At 37.8% G+C, this 26,427-nt stretch overlaps 1 pseudogene; it reads left to right on the forward strand.

Annotated features, from left to right (window-relative positions):
• LOC123809903 overlaps positions 1–25,091 on the forward strand; it is an 86,732-nt pseudogene extending 61,641 nt beyond the window's left edge.
• Positions 25,092–26,427: the final 1,336 nt, after the last annotated feature.

The following is a 26,427-nucleotide window of genomic DNA, read 5'->3' on the forward strand; positions in this document are numbered from 1 at the left end:
GAGAATCTTAAAAGCAGCAAGAGAAAAGGAGACAGTCACCTACAAAGGAGTTCCCATCAGACTGTCAGCTGATTTCTCAAAAGAAACCTTGCAGGCAAGAAAGGGCTGGAAAGAAGTATTCAAAGTCATGAAAAGCAAGGACCTGCATCCAAGATTGCTCTATCCAGAAAAGCTATCATTTAGAATGGAAGGGCAAATAAAGTACTTCCCAAATGAGGTCAAGTTAAAGGAGTTCATCATCACCAAGCCCTTATTATATGAAATGTTAAAGGGATTTATCTAAGAAAAAAAAGTTGATCAAAACTATGAACAGTAAAATGACAACTGACTCATAACTATCAACAACTGAACCTAAAAAAAGCAAAAACGAAAACAAACTAAGCAAACAACAAAAACAGGAACAGAATCACAGAAATGGAGATCACATGGAGGGTTATCAGTAGGGAGGGGGAGGGAGGAGAATACAGGAAAAGGTACAGAGAATAAGAAGCATAAATGGTAGGTACAAGATAGACAGGGAGAGATAAAGAATGGTACAGGAAATGGAGAATCAAAGAACTTATATGTACAACTTATGGACATGAACTAAGGGAGGGAATACTGGTGGGAGGGGATTGCAGGGCAGAGGGGGATAAAGGGGGGAATGGGACAACTGTAATAGCATAATCAATAAAATATACTTTAAAAAATATAAAGAAGTTCAGTGGTTTCCAGTGTCTGAGAAAGGGAGTAAAGAGGAGTGACCATTAATGAATATGGAGATTCTCTTTGGGGTGATGAAATACTCTGGAATTAGATAGTTACACAGTAGTGATGGTTGTACTTCTTTGCAAATATACTAAAAACCACTAAACTGTACACCTCAGAGGGTAAATTTCATGGTATATGAATTCTAAGTCACTAAAAGGTAAAACAGGTAGACATGTTCACCCCCTTGAGAGAATCACAGTAACATGACTTAGGGCCAGGTACTAAGCCCTTTGGGGCATCATTTCCCCACTTGTCCATTAGACACAATACCATCACCTCTGAGAGCTGGTGGCCAAGTGTGTCTGTGGTTCTAAGTTTTGTCCTTCATTGTGTTAGTGCTTTTAGTTGAATCTGAATCCTTCTTGTGCTTCATCCAATTTAGCTTCATCCAAGCCACTAGATGTTTCTCAGGTTCTTTGTTTTGCTTTGCTTTGCCTTTTTATATGTCCTTTCTCTTCCTGAAAGCTCTGGGCAGGAAGAAAAAGTAACACCCATTGAGGACCTATTATGAGCCATATTCTGGTCTAAAATACCACATTGAATTTATATCTCCAGACCCTGGGCTAGGTATGTTTATTTGCACTTCAAAGGAAAGGATACAGAGGCCCAGCTTTAAAAATTCCTCCAAATCAGGCCATTAAGAAGAGTACGTACATTGGATTTTGATGGGCCTCAGTTCAAATCTCCTTCTTAGAAAATTTTTACGAGATCTCCCACGTTTCCTAAGCCTTCTAAACGTCAGTTTCCTCATCTATAAAACAAGGACAATAGAACATTTTTGGAAGAGTGGTTTTGAAAATTAAGTGAGATACAGAAGATATACTTAGCGCAGATACTGAAATTCATGTGAGCTATTGTTGCGTGTATGTGAAGGTAATTGGTAGCTAAATTTGGATTAGTAGCTGGAGTGGTGACATTCCAGCGCCTTCTCTCCCACTTCCTCATGTTGCCTCTTCTCTTCTCTAAATCTGCCCATCCTACTTACCCTATCAATAATGGACATGTAGACTATGAGATGAAATGGAAGTCAGCAGGGAGAAGGTCCAAGAACAAATTAACAAAAGGCATACATCTCAGTTTCTCTCAAGTTTGTTAGTCACAGCATTCCCTTCATTTATGCTCACGCGCACACACACACACACATTCTCACACACACACACACATTCTCACACACATACACACATGCAAAGTTTTCTTGCTATTTCTGAGTAGCCAGTGCTAATAATGTTATGGGAAAACGGATGCAGCTTGATCCAGAGTTTCACTGTAACACCCCTCAAAAGTCTCACTTCCTTGACCTTTCATAATAACTCCAAGACACAATCAGAAAGCTTGCACAAACCTCTCCACTCCCTCTGTGTCTTCTCGTAAACTGGTTTCTGGCTCTCCCAGCTACATCTGGTCTCAGTGGAATGTGCTTATCAATCTTACTCCAGGGGAATGAGGCCAAACAGCCTGGTGCCCTGGTGGCTGAGGCAGCCTGTACAAGCTTGTGACATGTCATCAACAAGTGAGTCGACAAAGGATTTCAATTTTTTTTTTTTATCTTCTGGCAACTTCTATCGGATTCAGAATTCCTCCCCACATGCACCCACCCTTATAGACTCATTTTTTTTTTCTGTCTCAATCCTATGTTCTTTTCTGATCAGCCTGTTAGCATACATTGAGAATTAGCTCACACTGAGAGAGCTTACTCACTGGTCCAGTTGGGCTGCCTGAGACAGCTCAGTAAAAGGACTTGCATTCCTTGGGAAACAGCCTGAAGAGGGGATGAGGGCTTTGGTGTTGGACAGACCTAACTTCGAATCTAGGTTCCCTCTGAGAGAACTTGAGTAAGGCCCTTCATTTGAACCTGTTTTCTTGTTTGTGAAAGACAGCTAGCTATGAGTACTCTGAACCAGGGTTTAGGTGGGAAATAAATGAAGTGATATAACAGATACCATGGTAATTATTAACATTGTTCTGGCTCTCAGGATGTCAAGAACTACCTGATAGATCATTTTAAAGAGTGCTCTGTGTGCACATTGTTATATGGTTGTTAAAAAATTAACTGTGAGTTGTCTAAATCTCAAAAGTGTACACACCCTTCCTTTTCAGAGATTCAACTTATAGCACTTGAGTGTAAAGAAGTAATCATGGATGTGGGGTAAAGATTTAGCCACAAGGATGACATTATTGAAAAAAAACTAGAAACAATCTAAACATTAAAAAAATGAGTTTTTATATAGACAATTGAACTCTCAGTGGATAACTAGCAGCCCTTCAAATGTGATGAAAGAATGGGAATGACATAGAAAGATATTTACAATGTGTATAGTTGGATATATATTTGAAGTTGTAAGAAGCTGTTACAAACTAACATCTAGAATATGGTCCTGATTTTATTTGAAAAAGGGGCTACAGAAGACCCCTGAGTATATAGAGAAAAGGCCAAATGGATAATCATTAAAACATTCAAAATGAGTAGCTTCGTTGAAAATTTTTTTTCTATTCTGTATTTATAAAAATTTTGATAACAAAAACATTTTTTAAATAGACTTTTCTGGTAAATTTTATTGAAACAAAACATACATACAGAAGAGCTGCACAAATCCTAGCACATCTTGATGAATTTTGTTAAAGGGAGCACCCCTGTGAATTCACACTCAGATAATAAAACATAACTTGCCAGCACCCCAAAAGCCACCCTTTTGCCCACCTCCACCCTCCAAATATGACCACTATTATATTTCTAACAGTCTAGACTAGTTTTGTTTAATTTGAAGCACTTAACAATTTGAACTATGTTATTACTTGCTTTTGGTATATGAGTAATGCTGCTAGGAGCATTCCTGTTCCACCTTTGATAAACTTATGTACACACTGAACTGTTGGCCATAGGAAATGTGTATGTACCATTTAGTAGAAACTATCAAACAGTTTTCCAAAATAGTTGTCCTAACATATACTTCCTCTAACGGAGTGTGAGAGTTCTGGTGACTCAACTCCAATTACCTGTCGACCTTTGGTATTGTCTGGTGTTTTCACTTTGGACATTTCTAGTAGCATCACACTGAGGCTTTAATTTCCATTTCCCAAGTAATTAGTGGAGTTTAACACCTTTTCAAATGTTTATTGGCCATTTGGATATTGTCTTTTGTGAAATGCCTGCTCAAGTCCTTTGTGCATTTTTCTTTTGTCTTTTTTGTTTTTGCTTCTTTGTTTTTTAAATCATTTAAATTTTTCCATTATGGTTCACATACATTATTATATTAGTTTCAGTTATATACCCCATTAATTAGACATTACATAACTTATTAAGTGATCATCCCAATAAATCTCACACTTATTTGACACCATACATAGTTATTAGGATATTATTGACTTCACACTCCCATGACTGTAACAACCAAGTTGATTTTGTTAATTCCTTCACCTTTTTCACCCATCACCTCAACCTCCCTCTCATCTCGCAACTGTCAAAATGTTCTCTGAATCTGAGTTTGTTTCTGTTCTGTTTGTGTATTTTGTTTTCTAAGATTCAATTGTTTATAGATATGTATTTATTGCCATTTTAGTGTTCATATTAATCTTTAATTTTCTTCTTCTTCTTAAAGAAGACCCTTTCACATTTCATGTAATACTGGTTTGGTAGCAATACACTCCTGGAGGTTTTGTTTGTATGTTTGTTTCTGTCTGGGAAGCTCTTTATCTGTCCTTCGATTCTAAATGATAGTTTTGCTGGGCAGAATAATCTTGGTTTTAGGTCTTTGTTTTTCATCACATTGAATATTTCTTGCCATTCCCTTCTAACCTGCAAAGTTTCTTTTGGGAAGTCAGCTGACAGTCTTATCAGAACTCCCTTGTAGGTAACTAACTGCTTTTCTCTTGCTGCTTTTAAAATTCTTTGTCTTTAACCTTTGTCATTTTAATTATAATGTGTCTTGGTGTGGGCCTCTTTGAGTTCACCTTATTTGGGACTCTCTGTACTTCCTGGACTTACATGTCTATTTCCTTCACCAAGTTAAGGAAGTTTTTTTGTCATTATATTTTCAAATAGGTCTTTAATTTCTTTCTCTCTCTGTTTTCCTTCCAGCATACCCATAATGTGAATGTTGGTATGCTTGAAGTTGTCCCAGAGGTTTCTACACTAGCCTCATTTTTTTGGATTCTTTTTTGTTTTTGCTGTTCTGATTGGGTATTATTTGCTTCCTTATATTCCAAATCATGGATTTGATTCTTGGCTTCTTCTACTCTACTGTTGATTCCCTGTAATATATTCTTCATTTTAGTTAATACTTTCTTCATTTCTGACTGGTTATTTTTCAAGCTTTCTATCTCCATTTTTATGTTTCCTTTTTCCTTGTTGAAGTTCTCACCAAGCTCAACTACTCTTCCCCTAAGTTCACTGACCATCCTTAGAACCAGTGTTTTGAACTCTGAATCTGGTGGATTGCTTGTCTCCCTTTTGTTTAGTTTGTTTTTCTGGAGTTTTGTTCTGTTCTTTCATCTGGGACGTATTTCTTTGTCTCCTCATTTTGGCTGCCTCCCTGTGTTTGTTTCTATGTATTAGGTAGAGCTGCTACATCTCCCAGGTTTGAGTGGTTTAATGTAGTAGGTATCCTGTAGGGTCCAGTGGCACAGCTTCTCTGCTCACCAAAACTGGGCACTGCAGGTGCATCCACTTGTGGGCTGTGTATACTGTCCTGTTGTAGTTGAAGCCTGATCATTGCTGGTACACCAATGGAAGGGATTTACCCCCAGGCCAATCAGCTGCAAGGACTGGCTGTGATCACCAACCACCATGGAGAATCGGCTGTGCAGGGGCCCAGCCCACAAAGCAGGACTTACTTCAGCAAGTCTCTGGTACCTGCTGAGCCCACCACTTGAGTGTGTAGCTTGTGGTGGTGGTTGGTAGTGGTGATTCAATGTGGTCTGAAAATGTCTTTTGGGTGCTCTGGCTCTGTGGCCTCCTGGGAAGTGCAGGCCAAGGTCAGCTACTGCCTGTGTTCTGCTTAGGGACACCTGGCATGAGCTACAAAGCAATCTTCAGATAGCTGCTACTTGTGCTGGGCTTGGAGGTGCCCAGGATAGGCCAAACTGCAAACAAGGCTCACTGCTGCTAGCACCTGGCCTGGGGCCACTTAGCAAGAGGTACGGGACTTCCTGAGGCCAGATGTTGCTTGTTTGAGAGATTTTAGGAAAATCTGAAGCATGAGTCAAGACAGGCCATTTGTGTGGAAAGGCCACTGGAAACAGCTTGTGTGGGTCTGAAAGCTGAGTGGGGTGGGGCCTCAGAAAATCACCAAGGAAGGGCTAACAGTGCGAGCCAGGCTGATGGAGTCTCAGATATGGTGCCTATCTGCCACCTCTGTGAGGGAAGGGTTTATCAAAGGAACAATGACCTCTGCCAGCACATCTGTCTGGGAGAAAGCTGCCCCCCACCCCCAGCTCTCACCCTGATGCCTGACAATTTCCTCTCCTGTGTCTCTGGTGCCTTTGAAGCTGCTGTCCCAGAACTGGAGCTCAAAGGTTTTGAGTCCAAGTAGGCCCATGAATAGGCCCTTTAAGAGGAACTGCCTGGGACTCTAGAGGCTCTATCTCCCTCAGGCTCAATCCCTGCTCATTTTTAAAGCCAGAAGTTATGGGAACTTCTCTTTGTGGCAGTGGAAACCTAGGCTAGGGTCCTGGTATGGCACTTGGACCCTTTGCTTCTCATGGGGCATCTCTGCAGCTGAGATATCCCTCCCAATTATTTATCTGCCACATGTGGGTGTGGGACCAACCCGTTTTGTGTATTTGTCCCTTTTACAAGTCTTGATGTGGCTACTTTAATTTCCTAGTTGTAGGACTTCTATTTAGCCAGATTTCATGCAGTTCTGAATGATGGTTTTCTGTAGTTTAGTTGTGACTTTGGTGTGTTTGTGGGAGGATGTGAATACCGTGTTTACCTGTGCCATCATTGTGAGCAGATCTCCTTTGTGCATTTTTCCATTGGGTTACCTGCTTTTTTTCTTATTGACGTGTATGAACTCATATATTCTGTATGCAATCATATCAGATGCATTATTACAAATATTTTATTTCATTGTGTGTACTTGATTCTTTAAAATCTCTTAATGAAGTATTTTGATAAAAGAAGGTCTGAACATCAGTGTCCTATAGGTTGAGAGGATCCTGCCTGTGTCCCCTGGCAAAGTGAGCCCCTGATTTGTATCACTTAACACACTACCCAGAGGCAGGAAAGGTGAACCCATACTCAGAAAGTAGTTACCTTTGTGAGGATGAACTGCTGGTCCTCCCAGAAGGTAGGCAGGCCAATAGTACTAATTACTCCTCCCGTTACTACTTTTGTTATTCTGGTTCCTTGAGAAAGAGATGCCAAAATGGGATTAAATGTGCAGTTTTCATTTAAGAACATAGAAAAAAAGCTATTAGAACCTGGGAGAGCCATCAGACCACAGATGCAAGAGACCCCAAGTGCTGGATGAGGGAGGAAAGTTTGTGTAAAAGCATCCTAGACTGCCATGCAGTCTATAGGAGATTCCACAAGACCACTAGGGTGTCTTTCAGTCAAGCCAGTTGTCAGGGTTGTACCATGTCACCCACGGATGGATTTGCTTTAGTATCTTTGCCAAGCTCAGTCATTGCTTGGAAGCAGCCTGTGGGAAATAGAGTCTCAGGCAAAAGTGATGGATTTCCAAGCATAGAACCTGGGCCTATAGTCACTACACTCCCTTTATTAGAGTTCACTAGAATGGCAAGGTTTTCTCATTGCCACCACACCAAGATAGGAAGTATGGGGGGAGGAGAACATTGTGGTAAATGAGAAAGCTGGAGAATGGGTTCACTTTCTGGAAACATTGAGTTTTATAACATTTTTTCTTCTTTGCTATCTGGTGACCAGCAAAATATATAGGTCTAGAATTCAAGAGAAAGTCTAAGTTGCTTAGCTAGGACATTGGTAAGTGACTACTTGAAGAGCTTTGTGAGAAAAGGAGTCTCACGAAGGAGTACACCAGCACTAAAGGAGCCCTGGGGTTTGAGTGACTTCCTGCTCTTTTTTGCATAAATAGCTTAGCTGAGGAGGTGGAGAGCAGAGAGCAAAGACACAGAAAGAGGCCTTGTGTGGTAGACCCTGGGGCCATTCCCACACTTAGGGCGCCTCATTACTAAAACACTTCCCTGACCTGGCAGTCCAAGGTGGCTGATGCATTTCAGCTACATTTGTCTCAGTTTCCCACTTTGAAACTGAATGTGGCCAAAAGTAACCTGTATCAGTATTTCAGTAAGAATTTTAGAAGGAAGCCAATGTGCATTCATTATGCACATGAGTGAGTTTGCACACATGCTTGTACACACACAGTGCAAAGGATGTGAGCAGTCAGATGTGGTCAATCACAGAATTTATGCTCCGCAATCTAGGAGAGAACGCGTGGGTCCATGAGTCAGGATTAAACACCATAGCGACCAAGTTACTGAAGCTTGCCGAGTCAGGCAGCAATTTCTGCTTAATAGAGCCCTTAGGTCTCAATAATTGCTTTGAAATCCCCACATCAGCATGCAATTCTGGTAACTGGGGAAGCCAGAAACCTAAGTGTGAGGGCAGAACTGACAGCCTCTCCTATACCCATTCAAGATGCTAAAAAGGCCCATGGTTCCGCCTCCTTCTTAGCGCTTGTAAACATGCATATGAATCTATCTTTATAGTTCTGTCCAGCCACCCATGCTTACCTCCAGGAGTTTCACAGCAGATTGGTTTGGTGTGTAAACAAGGGCAAGAGGTGGCTCCTGAATTAAAAATCTGTATTTGATAACAGAGGTATTACTGACAACTAGAAAAATGTGTCTCTTCCTCAAGACGCTTGTCTTCTATGTGTCTCAAAATTGTCACAATATATTAATTTTATTAAACAATATATAGGCATCTTCCAGAAAAATCACTGTAATAAATAGACAAATGGATACTGTTTACTTTATTCATGGAAGAAGATGTGGCCACATATAACCTAGACAACAGTACATGGCAGCCATCTCAGCTCTGTACCCAGGGACTGCCCTTCCTCTGCCCTTTTCCACACTGTTGAATTTAACACTACATTTATATGACTGCTATTTGTTAGGGAAACAGCTATTCCAATGGGTTAGGTTCTGTGCCAGGAATTTTACAGCTGTAGGCACTCATGGTCTGTCTAGAATGACAGGCACAGCCCTCAGGAGATAGAGGAGGCAAAGGCTTCCAGCATGGGAGACACTCAAGAAACCTCCAATAACCTTGGAGAGCAAAGAAGCATGAGCTACGAGGTGTTCCCAGCAGCCTACAGCATGGTGACCCAGATGCTTGCTGCCTAGAACCGACTCTGTGCTTGGCTTTCCCCCTTGGCCTCTGTTTTTCTGGCTCCTCCCAACCCTCTACACTTTCCAGGTCCCTCTGTGGCTGCATGAACAGAGAGGTCATTGATTGGGAAACAGTAGTACTCAGCAGTAAGAACAAGCTCTCTCCCTTGCTCTGCAGGGCCAGTGGGTGGGGCTGAGGCTAGCCCAGCCAAGGGGTGTCCAGGGACAGATGCCTCTCACTGATCAGAAGAGCCAAGCACAGCTTTGGAAACTCTAATCCAGGCTTCTGGATCAGAGCTTTAAACCCTGTTTTCTGTGTCAAAGTAGTACAAAACCATTCTGGAAAAATACTAAAAAGAATAAAGAAGAAAATAAGTTTCCCTTAATCTCATTAATGAGAAATAAGTTGTATGTTTTTTTGTTCTGATTACAGAAATAATGCACACAGTTATTGTAAACAAACAAACAAACCTCAAAAATATTTAGAAAAAGTTTATTATTCAGTGTCATTTTGATGTGTTATTTTCTGTCTTTTTTTTTCTCTCTATGTTATTTTTTAAAATAAATGAGATTATACCATAAATATGGTGGGGGTTTAAAAATTTATTTTTATGAGTATTTCCTAGTAATTTTCATTATATTTCTATTTCTTTTTAGTTTTGCTTTAATTTTTATTTTAAATTAATTTCTGAATAGGTGCTATGTCTACATGGTATAAAATTAGAAAAATATGAAAGAACATAAAGTAAGTAGTAAGTGTTCCCTTCATTTTTGTTCCCAAGACACTGTTGTTAACAGTTCCTTATGTCCTGCCTGATAGAGTCTATACGTTTATACACACACACATATTAGTAGTATATTAATTTTTGTGCCACATTTTCTCATGTAATATATTTAGGCAATAGCTCCATGGCACTCTTAGCTAAATGAACTACGTCATTCTAACAGCTGCATAGTGCATTACATTTAATAGCTATACCATGATGCATTTACCCAAAGCTCTCTTGGTAGATATTGAAGTTGTTCCCAGCTTTTGCCATTAAAACAATTTGTATAAGCTCTCTGTTTACATATATCATTAGACAAATGCAAATGTACCTGCAGAATAAATTCCTAAAAGTGGAATTCCTGGATCAAAAATCTGTGCATTTTAAAATTTGACAGGTATGGCAAATCGTCTCTTGAAAAGGTTGTGAAATCTATCTTCCCACCCAGAGAGCACGTGGGGCATAGGATGCCCCTGATAACCCTCACCTAGTATTCACATCCAAAGTGCAATTCACACCCTGAATCAGAGCGTTTCATGTGGTCAAGATGATATGTATTTTATTTTCTGTGACCTCTGTGTTTTCTCTAATATTTCACTACATAAGTTATTGCAACTAATTTAATCATTCTTTTATTATTAGACACTGAATTAAACTTCCATATTTTGACATTAACAATACTGGGATAAACATCACACATCTTTGTCCATGTAGCTGATCATTACCTTAAAGGAGTTTGTTTAGTTGCTGGGCCAAAGTGCATTATGAGACAGAATATATATAATAAGAATTAGCTAGAATTCCATCTAATTTTTTAAAGGCTCCTTAGACAAACTGGCAAACTCCTTTTCATAGGTTTCATGAATGTATATTCCTACCTGCAGTGCCAATCTCACCCTCTTTCTTCACCAAAGTGAGTATTAATAAAAAACAAAAGTTGCTAATCTAAAAGACAAAAAAAATGGCTTCATACTACTGACACTGCTTATGAAGAGCATCTTTACTGAGAACACTAACTGAAGTTGAAGTTGCAGCCAGGCATGATCACGTACTCAGAGGGGGCGCTTCAGGGCCTCTGTATCATCACAGGTTTCCACTGTCACCTGAATGTCACCTGAAATGAATGTAGCTTGGACATAGCATAAGAAAAGGCAGCTGTTAGGGTTGTGAGGGCCATAGAGACTGGGATCCTATTGTTCAAAGCTTTGGCCACTACGGGTGCCAGATTTCTGGGCAGCGCTGATTACACATATTTTGGTCATAACACCACGAGCACACGTGTGCTTGTCAGACCTTGTGTCCCCAGATGAGGTGTAGAAAATGTGGCTGCAAATCTCATTACACGTGCATTTCCCAAGCTCACAGTCCCCAAGCCAGGAACAGCAGGGCAGGCAGTGGAGGACAATCAGGACTTTGCTATGAATGGAAAGTGGTGGCTGGAGTGCAGGGTCTTGTCTGCTGGTCGAGGGGCAAATGGCTCCTAAAGGAAGATCCTGGGACTGTGAATTTCCCCTTCCTGGAGGTTTGGAATTCTTCAAGGCTCAGGAGCCTCTTTGATAAGGTCTCACACCAAGAAAGAAACCATGTGATATTATGTAAGCTGCAAGCCAGCCTTCCTGCCCAGCATCAGTTCCGTGCTGCTGAGCACTCAGGATCTGTCCTCTTATCTGATGTTTCCTCCCAGTCTTGCCCTGGACATTCTCATGGGCCCGCAGCCTGCTCTTTGCTTGATGGCCCTGCTTCTAGCATGTGACAGCCTCTCTAGTTCCCCTGCCTGCCTTTCTCACTTGGAGCTGGTAGATTGCAGGCCTTCCCAGGGGCCTTGGGGTATTAATAACAGAAGAAAAATACTAGCCTGCTTCCCACACCTCAAGTTAATTCAAACACTTTGGGCCAAGGCACACCAGAGGCTCCTTAGCAAAGGCTCAACTTCCCTGAGACAATGTCTTGTAAGTCAGCCCCTTGCAAAATCTGTACCTTGTCCAAACAAAGCCAGACAGGACATCTAACTATGCAGGGGCATCTCTGACTATACTATTTTGGAAAGTAATACATTTTCTCACAAGGATAAGAAATTATTTAGCAAGCTGCTTTTAGTGGAAGAGGATCACTTACAAATAAGATATAAGGAAAAACATCTCAAAATATTAATCTCTGTTTTTCTTTTTGGGAACTTCTTGACCTTTTGCCTAGTCAGCAAAGTCATTTATGTTGGCCTAAGAAGGTTTTGAAGGGATGGGGTTCATACAGCATTAAATATTTAGCCTTATAAGTGATGGTACCAAAAGGTGGTTCTGCTACACCTTCCCCAACACACACACACACACACACACACACACACACACACACACACACATGAAACATCATTAACTTTTCCCAGGTCACTCCAAATAGAAACAACTACATTAAAATTGAACTACCTGTGCAAACTCAGCTTCTAGACAAGTTCTCAACTCCCATTTCCCAAACAGATTGCTTCCTCTCTAGAAACCCTCTCCCTGCCACAGGTCCCCACTTGACCCAAAGTAGGAGCACAGGATTGTACTGTCCAGTGATTCTATTTTCAATGGGCCAAATGTGGCACGTAATAGGTCCTCTGTGTTTGCTGGATTGAAATGAACCTTTGTGTAGTGTCTTGGTTTGCCTGCATTTCTGCCTCATAAAACCATTGAATCTTTTTTTAAAAATTATACTTTTAGACCTTCAAATATCTGAAGAAACTTTATAAAGTTTTATCTAAATGTTCTCTAATCTAAAATGTCCAATCCCTAAGAAGTACAAATAAGTAGTTGCAGAATAGTCATGGGATGTAAAAGTACAGTACGGGAAATAGAGCAGGCAAACAACTTACACGCATGACCCATGGACATGAACAACAGTGTGGGGATTGCCTGAGAGAGTGGGGGTACTGGGTGGCAGGGGTGCTAAGGGGGAAAAATTGGGACAACTATAATAGCATCATCAATAAAATATAGTTTAAAGAAAAAAGAAGTAAAATTTCCAATTCCTTAAAGTATGTTTCATGTGATATTCATTTGTTTATCCATTTATTTACTCAATCATCTATTGGTTCCCTTGATAACTGCTATCTCTGGGCCAAGCATTATGACAGTCAATGAGATTCAGCATGCACCATAGATGACAGAGTGGAATTGGCTTCAATGTTTCACTAAATAATAATTTTAAGTGGAAACAGAACAGAAAGGTCAAGTGAGTGAAGAAAACTCAGAAAGCCCAATAAAAGTACCCCCTTTTGGTGTCTGAGTACTGTATGTGTTGTTCTGAAATTCAGAACATTCAAAATGCAACGAACTAGTGCACTCTGAAAGTCTCTAAGTCTTGGGATGCAGATCTTGTTCCCCGTTGGCAGAAGCACTGGCAAACAAGCGGGGGGACACCCGCAGCCCCTGGAAACCCAGTAGAGGGAGAAACACATACTGAAGACAACATGCTGCACATTCCCCTCTGAACACTGTTAGGAGGCATTCTGTGGCCACACCTGTGATGATTAAACCAACACGAAAGCAGTCAAATTTAACTGGAAAATTATTATTTTTTCTTCATTTTGTTAGTCCTTGAGGATAAGCAGGTGTTGTCCATCATTCAAAATCCATTTTGGGGGTGTATTTAGGAAAGGATTTTTAAACAGTATTGGTGACATTTGCACAGACTCTAAAAGACTTCTGAGCACCATCCAGGCACTCAGAGAGTTATGCTACTTCTTTTAATTATAAGTGATTTTGCTTTGAGTGCACAGTTTCTTTTTTTCTTGACACAGGTATACTACCAATAATGTTTACACACTGATTGGCATAAGCATGGCCATTTGGGGGGCTGTGAGTTAAACAGAACCAAGATTACTGAGGAATTTCCCAGAGATAACTTGGCAAGAGCTAGAAAACAATGAAAGGAACTCAAAGAGCTCACAGGTATGTAATGGAACTAAAACAATTACCTATGTGCTGGAAAAGAAATGGAAAGAGGAGTTTATTAAGTGTCTACTGGTGCCAGGAAAGAAGACAGACATATTTTCATAATATTACATGAAACGAAATGAGGGGATGGCAAAGACACATGCATCAGCATATTTCCTGTGTTGGCCTCCATGAGTTCACCTCAGCCAGACACCTCATTTGATTTCAAAGCGACACCTTGTAAAGGGAGAGAAAAGGAAAGCTCTCATTTGTGTTGGAGGTGCCAAAAGAAGCATCCTACTACGGTCTCTTTGAGTTATGGGCTTGAGCTGTGTGTCCAAACTCCAAAAGTAGGTATATGCTTTGACCAAAACATAATTGCCTTAGAATAATTGCATAAATATTGAAGAGACGAAAAGTTAAAAATAACTATTAGCAACCATTGTATTATTTCCTTACCTTAAATTGCAGGATAATCCACCATTATTCTTCATGTGTAAAGACTCTGCAGTAGATCAATCAAGCTATCGGTCAGGTCTGTGTTGAGCTCTTTGGGAATGACACAGCTTTCCAAGCACATGAAAGGTGTGTGGGTGGGTCCCACAGCAGAAGAGAGCTTAGTGTATCTGGGGAACTGAGAGGGTCTGTGCGGCTGCTGGGTGAGGAGGATGGGGCAGAGAGTAAGAAACCAACTGGCTCAAACTGAGGCTAGAAAAACTAGATTATATAGGTTGGGCAGATTAGGAATTTTAGATTTTATTCTAAAAGCAAGGAGGAATCATTAAATTCATTAAACTGCTTTAAGTTAGAGAGGAGAAATGGTGTCAGAGCAAAAAAATCATTGTTAGGTTTCCATTTTTAAAAGGTAATTTTTGGGGTGGGACTTCCAGATGTCAGATTAAGGAGTTCAGTGGGCCCTCTCCCCAGCAAAAAAGAAGAAAAAAAAGGCTTTAACTAGAAAATTATTTTAAGAAAATAACAATTTAAAGTCTTTGGAAGTTGTCCTAAAGACATATAGCAAATGGAGAAATATTCATTCAAGAAAATTTAAATCTTGTTAAGAAAAGTGAGCCACTATCCATTCCTTTACTCATTCCCAGCTCCATATTATAGAAGCTCAGGTGTTTGACTCCAGGCAGCAGAGCAGTAAAGAAGTAGCTAAGAAAATGAGGAATTCCTCTTCCACAATTTCCCAGTCTGGAGTTAGAGGTTCAACCTAGGTGGGGCATGCTGCTAGGGTTTCTCATCTACCACCACCCTCCTTCCCCACCATCAACCTTGTATTGCAGAAGCTCTACTTTAGGAAGGCACAGCCAAGATGAGCAGAGCTGCCTATTTCCATCCAGCTCCCACTCATAGGATAGGAACTCTACTCCAAGTACAGAAGGCTGAGAATACTGGGGCTCCAATTACCTCCATCCCACTCCATGTACTCATAGAGAAGAGTTTCCACGCCAGGAGAGTTAAACTAGGAAGATAAAGAATTGCCACTCCCTACCCCACCTCTACCTCCCAGTGTCTTCTTGTACACCAGAGATGTCATGAAAATAAAAATGAGTCTCTACCCCCAATTCAGGTGCAGTGGCACAGGGGTTATGCCCAGTGCAAGAGGTAGGCAATGAGATGGAGAGCTCTGCATGTCTGCATAAAGGATCTGACAAACAGAGCATGGAGAAATTCCACACTTAAGAAGGTTGTGAAAACCATGAAGATAAGGTGGAGAACAATGAAAAGGAGGCTGGTAGCTCCATTACACAAGCTAAATAGCAGAGCAGACAGAGGTTTAACAGAGAGAATCAGGAAAAGAGATAGTCAAGAAGTGTCCTCCTGGGATCACAGTCAACTCTGGGGTCAGGAAGGCAGTGTGCATGTCCAAGGCTGCACCCATGCTGGGGCAATCAAAGCGGAAGATGGGGCAGACTTGGGAGCATTCCTAAAGTCACACACAGACCCATCAACACGACGTAAAGCTTCAATGGAGCAAATGGTTAAATACAACCAAACACTGATTGAACAATAAACTACTCTGCTCCAGAGGCAAAACCCAAGGAGCCAAACTTAAAAATAAAATCACATTCATTCCTGGCAATTGGGCAGAATGCGTGGTACACAAGACTACACACTCTCAGCAGTGAACAGAGAGGAAACTTCCAAGTTACTAGTCCCAAGCTGAATATGATACAAAAATGAACTTCTTGAATTATGATAGCAGACTGCAATCCACACACATAACAATAAGTGATAAAGAATACAACTGGCTCAGGAAGCTTAAACATAATTTTTTACCAATAAGTGACTTATACTTACCAAAGAGTAGCCCTCAGGTATTGAGGCTAAAAGATAAAAACAAGGGTGGGGGGTCCTGAGTATATACATTAGAGGCTGCACACCATAAGAGAAATAGAATTTGCATAATAAATTCAGTAAAGTCACTAAAGAAATAAGCAAACAAACAAGCACAGAAAATAAATAATAACTCCCTGCAAAAGGAGGCAATGAGTATACAAGTTACTACAATATAAATTCTAAAACATCTACTTTTCAAAAAAATAACTGCAAAATAAACAGGGAAGTGTGACCCATATGTCGGAAAAATAACTGCAAAAAAAATAACTGAAAAAATAACTGCAAAAGAAACAGGGAAGTGTGACCCATATGTCAGAAAAAAGATAGACAATAAAAATTGCCATTCAGTGGGACACAGATATGGAATCAGTAGACAAAACTTTAAAGCAGTTATTACAAATATGTTCAAAGAACTCAGGAAAACCAAACTTAAAGAATTTTTTTAAAGTATGATGACAATGTCTCATCAAACAGAAAGTATGAAAGAGTTAGAAAATTTTTTAAGAAACAATGGGAATCTGGAGTTGAATAGTACAAAAATTAAAATGAAAATTCATTAGAGGAGCTCAGTAGTAGATTTGAGCTGGCAGAGGAAAGAATCCACTAGTTTGCAGATACATCAATATAAATTATTTGATCAGAAAAACACAGACAAAAGAAAAAGGAAGGAAGCAGAGCCTCAGAGAGAGAAATGTGGGACATCATTAAGTGCACCATCGTACATGTAATGAGAGTGTCAGAGAGTAGGAAAAAAAGGTACAAAAAATATTAAAAAAATTAATGGCTGAAATTTTCCTAAATTTGAAGAAAAATATTAACCTATACATCCAAGAAGCTCAATATACTCCAGACACATCATAGTTAAAAGTTAAAAAACAAAGAGAAAATCTTGAAAGCAGGAAGAGAAAAACTACTGGTCATGGTCCAGGAAACATCAGTAAGAATGGCTGTTGACTTCTTATCAGAAAGAGTGGAGGCCACAAGGCAATGAAATTAAATATTCAGGGTACTAAAATATTTTTTAAAAAGCCATTAACCAAATATCTTGTGGAACAAAAAGCTATCTTTCAAAAATGAAGGTGAGGTTAAGGCATTCTCATATGAACAAAGGTAAGCATATTCATTGCTAGTAGGTGTGCCTTATGTCAAATACCAACGAGAAAGTAAGACTGAAGAAACCTGCCTGACACCCTTGTTCCTGGCTTCAGCTCTTCCTAAAGTCAAGGCTGCCCAGACCAGAGTGATGTCACGCAAAATAGTGGAGCAGAAAACTCTTAAGAGTTGATTCCTTCATCACAGCAACATATGAGCTGGAAAGAGGTGCTTGAATAAACTATTTTGGAATTCTGGAACCTGACTGTATAATTATAATAACCAGAAGAGTGCTTGTTACAGTAGATATTTTTTTAAATCATAGGAGAATATGGTGAACAAGTTTATGAGAAGATGGGTAAAAAAAGTGACGGAATTAAAAAAACCAAAAAAACTCATAGACACAGACAACAGCATGGTGATTACTAGAGAGGAAGGGAACCGGAAGGGAGGTAGAAGGAGGCAGAAGGAGGATAAATGGTGGTGAAAGAAGGCTTGACTTGGGGCGGTGAACACGATACAATATATAGATGATGTATTATAGAACTGTACACCTGAAAGCTATATAATGAAATTATATAATTTCATTAACCCATGTCACCCCAATAAATTTAATAAAATAAAAGTCAAATGAAATTACCAATCTAGTAAACTATATTGCCAAGATTGACTCCAAAAGAAATAGAAAACCTGGATAGACTGTTATATATGAAATTGAATAATAGCCAAATACCTCTCATGCTAAAAGCACCATGTAATATGATTGAAGTTTATGAAAACTTTGAAAAGACAGATAATCTTTCTTATATAAATTTTTTTAAAAAGAGAAAAAGATAATAAGATACAGAATTTGTTTTAAGAATGTAATAAAACATTGATACCTAAACTAGACAAGTTATGATATAGAAAAAAATTACACACATCTATCCAATAAATTAGACTCCAAGTCTTTAAAAATGGGCAAACTGAATACAGATTTTGTTAAAAATAAAACAACATGCTTCATTTGGATTTATCCAAGAATGCAGATGATTCACATGTAAGACCCTCTCAGTTAATTTACATGAACACATTTTAAAACCATGTCCTTACCCTCCAGTTTCCGGTGTACCAAAAGCCTCTATAAACACTGACCTTGGTTGCAACAAATATATTAAACAAAACTTTAAAAAAGATTTTAATTTTAACTTTTTAAACATTTTAATTTTTTAATTTTTAATTGTGGTAACATACTCAATATATAATTTACCATTTTAACCACTTTTAAGTGCAGAGCATAGTGTTAAACATATTTATGTTCTTGTGCAATCAATCTCTAGAATGCTTTTCATCTTGCAAAACTGAAACTCTATATCCACTAAATAAATTTCCAGTTCTTCCTCCCTCCTCTCCCCAGTCCCTGACACACTCCATCCTGCTTTCTGTCTCTATTGATTTGACTATTCTAAGAACCTCATATAACTGGGATTTGATTTGTCTTTTTGAGACTGGCTGATTTCACTTAGCATAATGTTCTTGAGGTTTACCTATGTTGCACCATATGTCAGAACTTCCTTTCTTTTTAAGGCTGAATATTATTCCATTGTATGCATATGCCACATTTTGCTTTTCCATTCATCTGTCAGTGGACACTTGGGTGGCCTCCACCTTTTTGGCTACTGTGAATAATGCTGCTATGACTATGGGTGTACAAATGTCTCTTTGAGACCATGATTTTAATTCTTTTACATATACATGGTATACTCACAAGTGAAATTGCTTGATCATATGGTAAGTCTGTGTTTTACTTTTAGAGGAACCACCATACTGTTTTCCTCAGCAGCTGTACAATTCTACCTTCCCATCAATAGTGCACAACGGTTCCAATTTCTGTTCTATTTCATCAACACTTGTTATTTTCTGCTTTTCTAATAGTAGCCATCCTAATGGGTATAAGGTGGTTTCTCATTGTGGTTTTTAATTCCATTTTCCTAATGATTAGTGATGTTGAACATTTTTAAAGGTTTTTGTTGGTCATTTGTAAGTCTTCCTTAGAGAAATGTTCATTCAAGGACTTTGTCCATTTTCCAGTCAGGTTGTTTTTTTGTTGCTGAGTTTTAGGAGTTCTTTAAATACTCTGAATACTAACTTATCAGAGATATATGACTTGCAAATGTTTCTACCATCTGGTGTCTTTGTCACTGTTGATGTGTCCTTTGGTGCACAGAGGTTTTCAGTTTGGGTGTGGCCTATTGAACTATGTTTACTTGTGCTGCCTGTGCTTTTAGGGTCATCGTGAACAATACTTCTAAATCACGGATATTAGTTAGGTAATGTCAGTGGTGTAGGAGGTGAGGTCTCCTAAGTGGGAGCTACTACAGACAACAGCAAAAGATCCACAGTGAATTAGATGATGGAGTTATCAAACAAGCATTTTAAATAATTATGACTAACACGTGTAAAAAAATAGAAAATCTCAACAAACAACTGCCAATTATTTAATATGTCAAATGGAAATTTTAGAGGTAATAAAGTAAATCATAACTAAAAGGAAGGATTCAATACATGTGTTTAAGGGCAGACAAGAATGAAGCAAAAAGAGGATGAATGAACTAGAAGTGAAAATGTGCAGGCTGAAGGTTGGAGTGGGGAAAAGCAGGAAATTGTGGGAAAGAGTATAAGGGAACTCTGTGTTAGAGCACTGTGAAGCTCTAACACATACATAATTGGAATCCCAGAAACAGATAAAAAGAAATAGGAACAGAAGCAATATTTGAAGATGTACTAGCTCCTAAATTTCCAAACCTAATGAAATACATCAAACCAAAGATTCAAGGAGTTTTTTTCAACTCCGAGTTGGATAAATATAAAGAAAACTGTATCTAAAATCAAACTGATACAGTATAGTTTCATTTGTCTATTATACCTTAATAAAGGCAAAATAAAGAAACAAATATAAACAAACTGCTGAAAAGCAAAGAGAAAAATAAAAATAAAAGCAGATAGAGGGCAAAAAGGCACATTACCCTCAAAGAAAAACAATAAGACTCAATTACCTATTTGGCAGAAATTATGGAAGATTTAAGACAGTGAATGACATCCTCAGAATTTCAAAATTTTAAAGAAATCTGCCAACTTAGAATTATATCCTTCAAAATAACGGTAAAAAATTTTCAAGGCAACAAAAGCTGAGAAACTTTGTCACAAGAGACTTGGCGTAATAAGAAAGATTGCAGGGAATTCCTTAGACTGAATGAAAATGACCCCAGATTGAACCATGCAACTAAAGGAACAGAGAACCCTGGAAAGGATAAATATGTACATAATATAAATGATTTTTACTGTTTAGAAAAACAATGGTATAATGTCATGTTGGGATTAAAACATAAGTAGGAATAAACATGTGACAACACAACACAACACAAAAGATGAGACAAGTGTAATTAAACTGTTGTAAATGTATTACCTTAGGCAGAAGGTGGTAATGATACTTATTTAAGGTAGACTTTAATAAATCAGGAGATATATTATGACTGAAAAGCTAATAGAGGAAAAAATGTAAAGATTGAAATATTCTGTTAACTCAAAAGAGGGCAAGAAAGGAGCAATAACAGAAGTAAAAAAAATAGTAGGGACAAATAGAAAGTAAATAATAGAGAGCAGGCTGGCAGCCCTGGTAGGGGTCGGTGGTGGAAGGATTGAGCAAAAAAGAAAAAGGACTCAGGTTCAAGGACAACGGTGTGACTGTGGGATGTGGGGAGGGGTAGGTGAAGGTGGAAGAGGGAATAAGGAGGATAAATGGTAATGGAAAAAATACAATAAAAAATAAATTAAAAAGGAAATAAATAGAAGGAGGGTAGACTTAATTATATTACTAAGTATATATACATTAAATATAAATAGATAAAAAAACATAGCTAAATAATAAATACTAAAAGACTGGGTTTTTCAAAGGCCAAATATAAGCTGTTTACACAAAACACTTTTAAATATAAAGTTAAGATATATTGAAAGAAAAAGGAAAAATGACATAAGATGCAAATATTGATACTATTCAAAGAAAGCTAATATATATATATATATCATAAATACATACATAGGTATAGACAGAGACATAGATATATAAATATCATGAAATAGGGGAAGTATTACTGAAGGTAAAGAGGAAATTTCTTATATAAAGAGGTAAACAGGAGGGTTAAAAAACTCTAAACATGCACATACCTAATAACACATTTTCAAAATATTTAAAGCAAAAGTTAATAGAACTAAAGGAAGAATTACAGGAACCCACAATTACAGCTGGAAATTTTAACAAGCTCATTTTAAGAAGTTATAGAACAGCAAACAAAAAGTCAGTCAGGATAAAAAAGATTTGAAATGTATGATTAACCACTTTGACATAACAGACATTTATAGAAAAACACACTGAACCACTACACAATGTACATTACTTTCAAAGGCAGATGGAGCACACACCAAAACAGACTACATGGTGAATCATGAAGCAAGTCTGAACACACTTCAGAAAACTGAAATAATAGGGAATAGTGCTTCTCAGACTTTAACCAGCATAAATATCAACCAGGATCTTGACAAAATATAGATTCAGAATTTCCCACAAACTCCCAAATACTGATGGTTTTGGGCTCCTGCACCATTCTTTGCATAGCAAGAATATAGACTATGTTCTCTGAACATAGTCGATTTAGGTTTTAAATCAATTTTACAAAAGATTATTAGAAAATACCTAGATATTTGAAAATTAAGCACCCATTTAAATAGCCTATGAGTGTGCCCTGGCTGGGTAACTCAGCTGGTTAGAGCATCATCCTGATGTGCCAAGGTTGTGGGTTTTTTTATCGTTGGTCAGGGCACATACAAGAATCAACCAATGAATGCATACATAAGTAGAAAAACAAATCACGCTCTCTCTCTCCCCTTTCTCTCTCTCAAATCAATTTTTAAAAAGTATTTCATTAAAATAAATAAATAGTCCATGGCTCAGAAATGGCAATAAATATTAGAAAATATTTTGAACTTATTATAGCAAAAAAACCCCCACTACATACAAAAATTGTAAGTAGCAGCTAAAGCAGTGCCTGGAGAGAATTTTAAAATGTATGTATTACCAAAAAAAATAAGGAGGTTGGAAATAAATTACAAGTTTCCAACTTTTGAGGCTAGAAAAACAACAGAAAATCAATCTAAATACAATCTATTGAAAGAAGTCAATAACAAGAGCAGAAATTAATAAAATGGGAAGTAAACATGTAATAGAGAAACATAGTAAAGTCTAAAGTTCCTTAAAATTTTTTTAAATCAATAAATACATAGAAAGATTAATGAAAAGAGAAAAAACATAAACTTGAACATTTTAAGAATTCTACAGTTCTATAATACAAAGATAAGATATTAGGAGTGACTTCATAGCAATGAATTTGACAACTATAGTAAAATGGATAACTTCCTGTACAAACAAAAGTTAACACAACTGAAATAAGAAACAGAAATTGTGAAGAGTTCCATATCTATAATAAATTCCATTTGTAATTGTAAAACTTTCTCAAGAGTAAAACCCCAGGTTTAAATGTTTTCACTCTTGAATTCTTCTAAAACACAGTAAAGAAATATTGCTAATTTTACAAAAATTCCTTGAGATCATAAAAATGTAAGCACACTTCCCAACTGATTTTATGAGTCAGCACAATCTTAATAACAAAATCTGAAAAGGACATTACAAGAAGGAAAATTATAGATCACTCTCTCTCATGACACTAAATGCAATAATTCTATATAAATAATAGCAAATTGAATTCAGGGATATGTAAAAAGGATAATTAGACTTGTTCCAGGAATGCAAGTGTATTTATTAGGTATCTATTATTGAATAATAAATGACCTTAATAGTTAACGGTTGAAAGATAGTATTTACCTCGTAGTTACTATGGCTCAGGAGTTTGAGAGTTGCTCAGATGCGTAGATGTGGATCTCAGAGTCTCTCATGAGGCTGCAGTCAAGAAGTCAGCAGAGGTTTGGTGGAGATCAGATAACCTGCTTTGACGATGGCTTGTCTAGGTGGTTGATGGCAGGAGGCCTCGGTTCCTTGCCATTCGGGAAAGGAAACAAAAAAAGGCCACCTGTTTCATAATTCCATTTATATAGGATTTCTAAAACTAATAAAATTATACAGTCAGAAAGCATCGCAGAGGTTCCCTAGAGTCTGGAATAAGAATAGAAATGAAGTGCAAAGGGGAACAAGGGAATTTGGGGTGATGGCACAAGTACAATTCCTAAAACTCATCAAACTGCATTTCAAATGTGCAAATTTAAGGGACACAAATTGTGCTCCAATAAATGTGTTAAGATATTGATTAATATAAGTCACCACATTAAAAAACAAATGAGAATTACACAAATGTCTGGATAGATTCAATCTCATAGATTAGGAATAGAAGAGAACCTCCTTAATCTGATGAAGAGTTTATTGAGAGAAAGCGAGAGATGGAGAGAGATATGGAGGATATGGAGGTAGGGAGGGAGGGAGAGAGAGGAAGAGGGTGCCAGAATTTAAAAAGACGAGCGCCGAACGTTGTTGAGGATACGGAACATTTGGAACTCATATCACCAGTGGTAATGGAAAACAGCACTACCACTATTATAAACTGTTTTGAAGTTTTTTATATAGTCAAACACAGACTTAATCTATAACTCAACAAGTTCCTGTCCTAAGGTATTATTCCAATGGAAACTAAAACTTAGGATCACAAAAAGACCTGTACAGAAATGTTTACAGTAGCTTAATTTATTATACCTCGAAATGAGAGAGAGCTTAAATCTTCATCAAATAAGAGAATAAATAAAAATTTATGGTATAGTAAAAATATTTTGCTGGACAAAACACAGAAAAAGCAAACACAAAAGAACACATGCTTTGCAATTCCATGTATGTGAAGTTTCAGAACAGGCAAAACTAAAACTGTGACAGAACTCAGAACAATGGTTGCCTATACGTGGTGTGTAGTGACAGAAAAGAGGCAAGATAATATTGGATGTGGGTGTAAAAATGTTTTACATCTGGATATACGAGTATATTCAAATTCATTTAATTATACACTTAGGGTCTGTGCATTTTTCTCTCTGTAAATTTTACTTTGATTTAAACATTTTATTGAAACATTTGCTACATTCTCAATCACAATCTAAAGTAAATTACTTTAAAAATAAATAAATAAAGCATTTTTAGTGGAAAAAAAGTGCATTACTTTTATCTCTTCCCAGAAGTGGCTTCAGGTGACCTGAAAATAGTTCAGTATTCAGTTGATCCAGTAAACCTCACAAAATTCTGCAACTCAAGAGGTCCAAATCTTTGTGCTCACTTTAAGAACACTTGTGAAACTGCCCTGGTTATCAAAGGTATGCATATCTGAAAAGCCACCAACTAAGTGATGGATGCCACTTTACAGAAGAAATATGTGTCACTTTGTTGGTACAATGGTGGAGTCGGTAGGTGTGCTCAGGCCACACAGTTAGGCGGGACTCAGGGTCTGTGGCCCCAAAAAGTACTGAATTTTTGCAGCACATGGTTAAAAATGCAGTTGGTAGTGCTGAACTTAGGGGTACAGATGTAGATTCTCTGGCCGTTGAGCACATTCAGGTGAACAAAGCTCCCAAGATGCAACGCAGAACTTACAGAGCTCATGGATGGATGAACCCGCAGATGGGCTTTCCTTGCCACACTGAGAGCATCCTCACTGAAGAAGAGCAGGTTGTCCCTAAACCAGGAGAGGAGGTTGCACTGAAGAAAAAGATGTCTCAGAAGAAGCTAAAGACAAAAAAACTTATGGCCCAGGAGTACATTCACCACCAAATAAATGCTAATAAAAGTAAAAGCAGAATGTTGGTTGTCTTTATTAGTACATACTAAATTTCAAGTGTCCTCATAAGATTGGGAAAAAAGTAAATTACTTATTTGTTATTGGTTAGGTTTTTCTTAACTGGCCTCTGAGTTTATAATAGCAGGTCTTAATAATGCATGTAAGGGCCAAAGAATATTTGAAAAATTGATTCTGAATTTTGGATGTGGAAAAAACCCACAAAAATCTATAGTTGAAATCCTACTCAAAAGTGAAATAGTAAATGTTTTCCCACTGATTTCAGAAATAAAACACCACTTTTACACAATTTTGTACTGGAGATTTTAGCCAATGCAAAAAGGCAAGAAAAAACAATAAAAATAGGGTAAAAAAAGAAAAAACTAAAATGGTTCTTATTCATAACAACATGATTGAGTACACAATTAAAAAGAATCTGTAGAAAAAATATTGAAATGAGTAAATTTAGCAAATTGTTGAATACAAAGTCATTGTTAAAAACAATTTTAGTCTATATCCCCATAACTATTTAGAAAATGAAAATAAAGACATAACACTATTTACAACCAAAAGCATCAAAGACAAAGGAATAGATCTAAAGAAAGATGTTTAAGATCTCTACATCAACAGCTATAATCTATTGTGGAGAAAAATTTAAAACATAAACTGTTTCAATATTAAAAAATCAATCAATGTAATCTACCTTACAACAGGTCAATAAAGAAAAATCACACGATCATATCAATTGCTGCAAAAACAAACATTTGACAAGTTTTACTTCCTGTGTGTGATAAAAACACTGAGCAAACTAGGAATAAAAGGGACCTTCCTAACCTTGATAAAGAGCATCTGTAAGAAACTGTCCGGTTAACAAACCTAATGGTGGAAGACTGAATGCTTTCCCCCTAAATTCAAGAACAAGACAAGAATATTTGCTCTTACTGCTCTTGTTCAACATAATACTGGAAGGTCTAGTCAACACAATAAGGCAGTAAAAACAAATAAAAGGCACACAAATTGGAAAGGAAGAAATGAACTGTCCCTATTTTCAGATAACATAATGACCTACTCATAAAATCCCAAGGAATCTTAAAAACAACAAAAAAAGCAAACTCCTAAAATTAATGTGACCTCAGCAAGGTCACAGGACACAAGATCAAATCACAAACATTGATTGTATTTCTACAGACTACAGGTGAACATATAAAAATGAAATTAGAAGCCCTAGCTGGTGTAGCTCAGTGGATTGAGTGCGGGCTGCGAACCAAAGTGTCGCAGGTTCGATTCTCAGTCAGGGTACATGCCTGGGTTGCAGGCCATGACCCCCAGCAACTGCACACTGATGTTTCTCTCTCTCTCTCTTTCTCCCTCCCTTCCCTCTCTAAAAAT

This window comes from Phyllostomus hastatus, unplaced genomic scaffold (assembly GCF_019186645.2).
Source record: "Phyllostomus hastatus isolate PE091 unplaced genomic scaffold, TTU_PhHast_1.1 phas_scaffold_585, whole genome shotgun sequence".
Taxonomy (NCBI): Eukaryota; Metazoa; Chordata; class Mammalia; order Chiroptera; family Phyllostomidae; genus Phyllostomus; species Phyllostomus hastatus.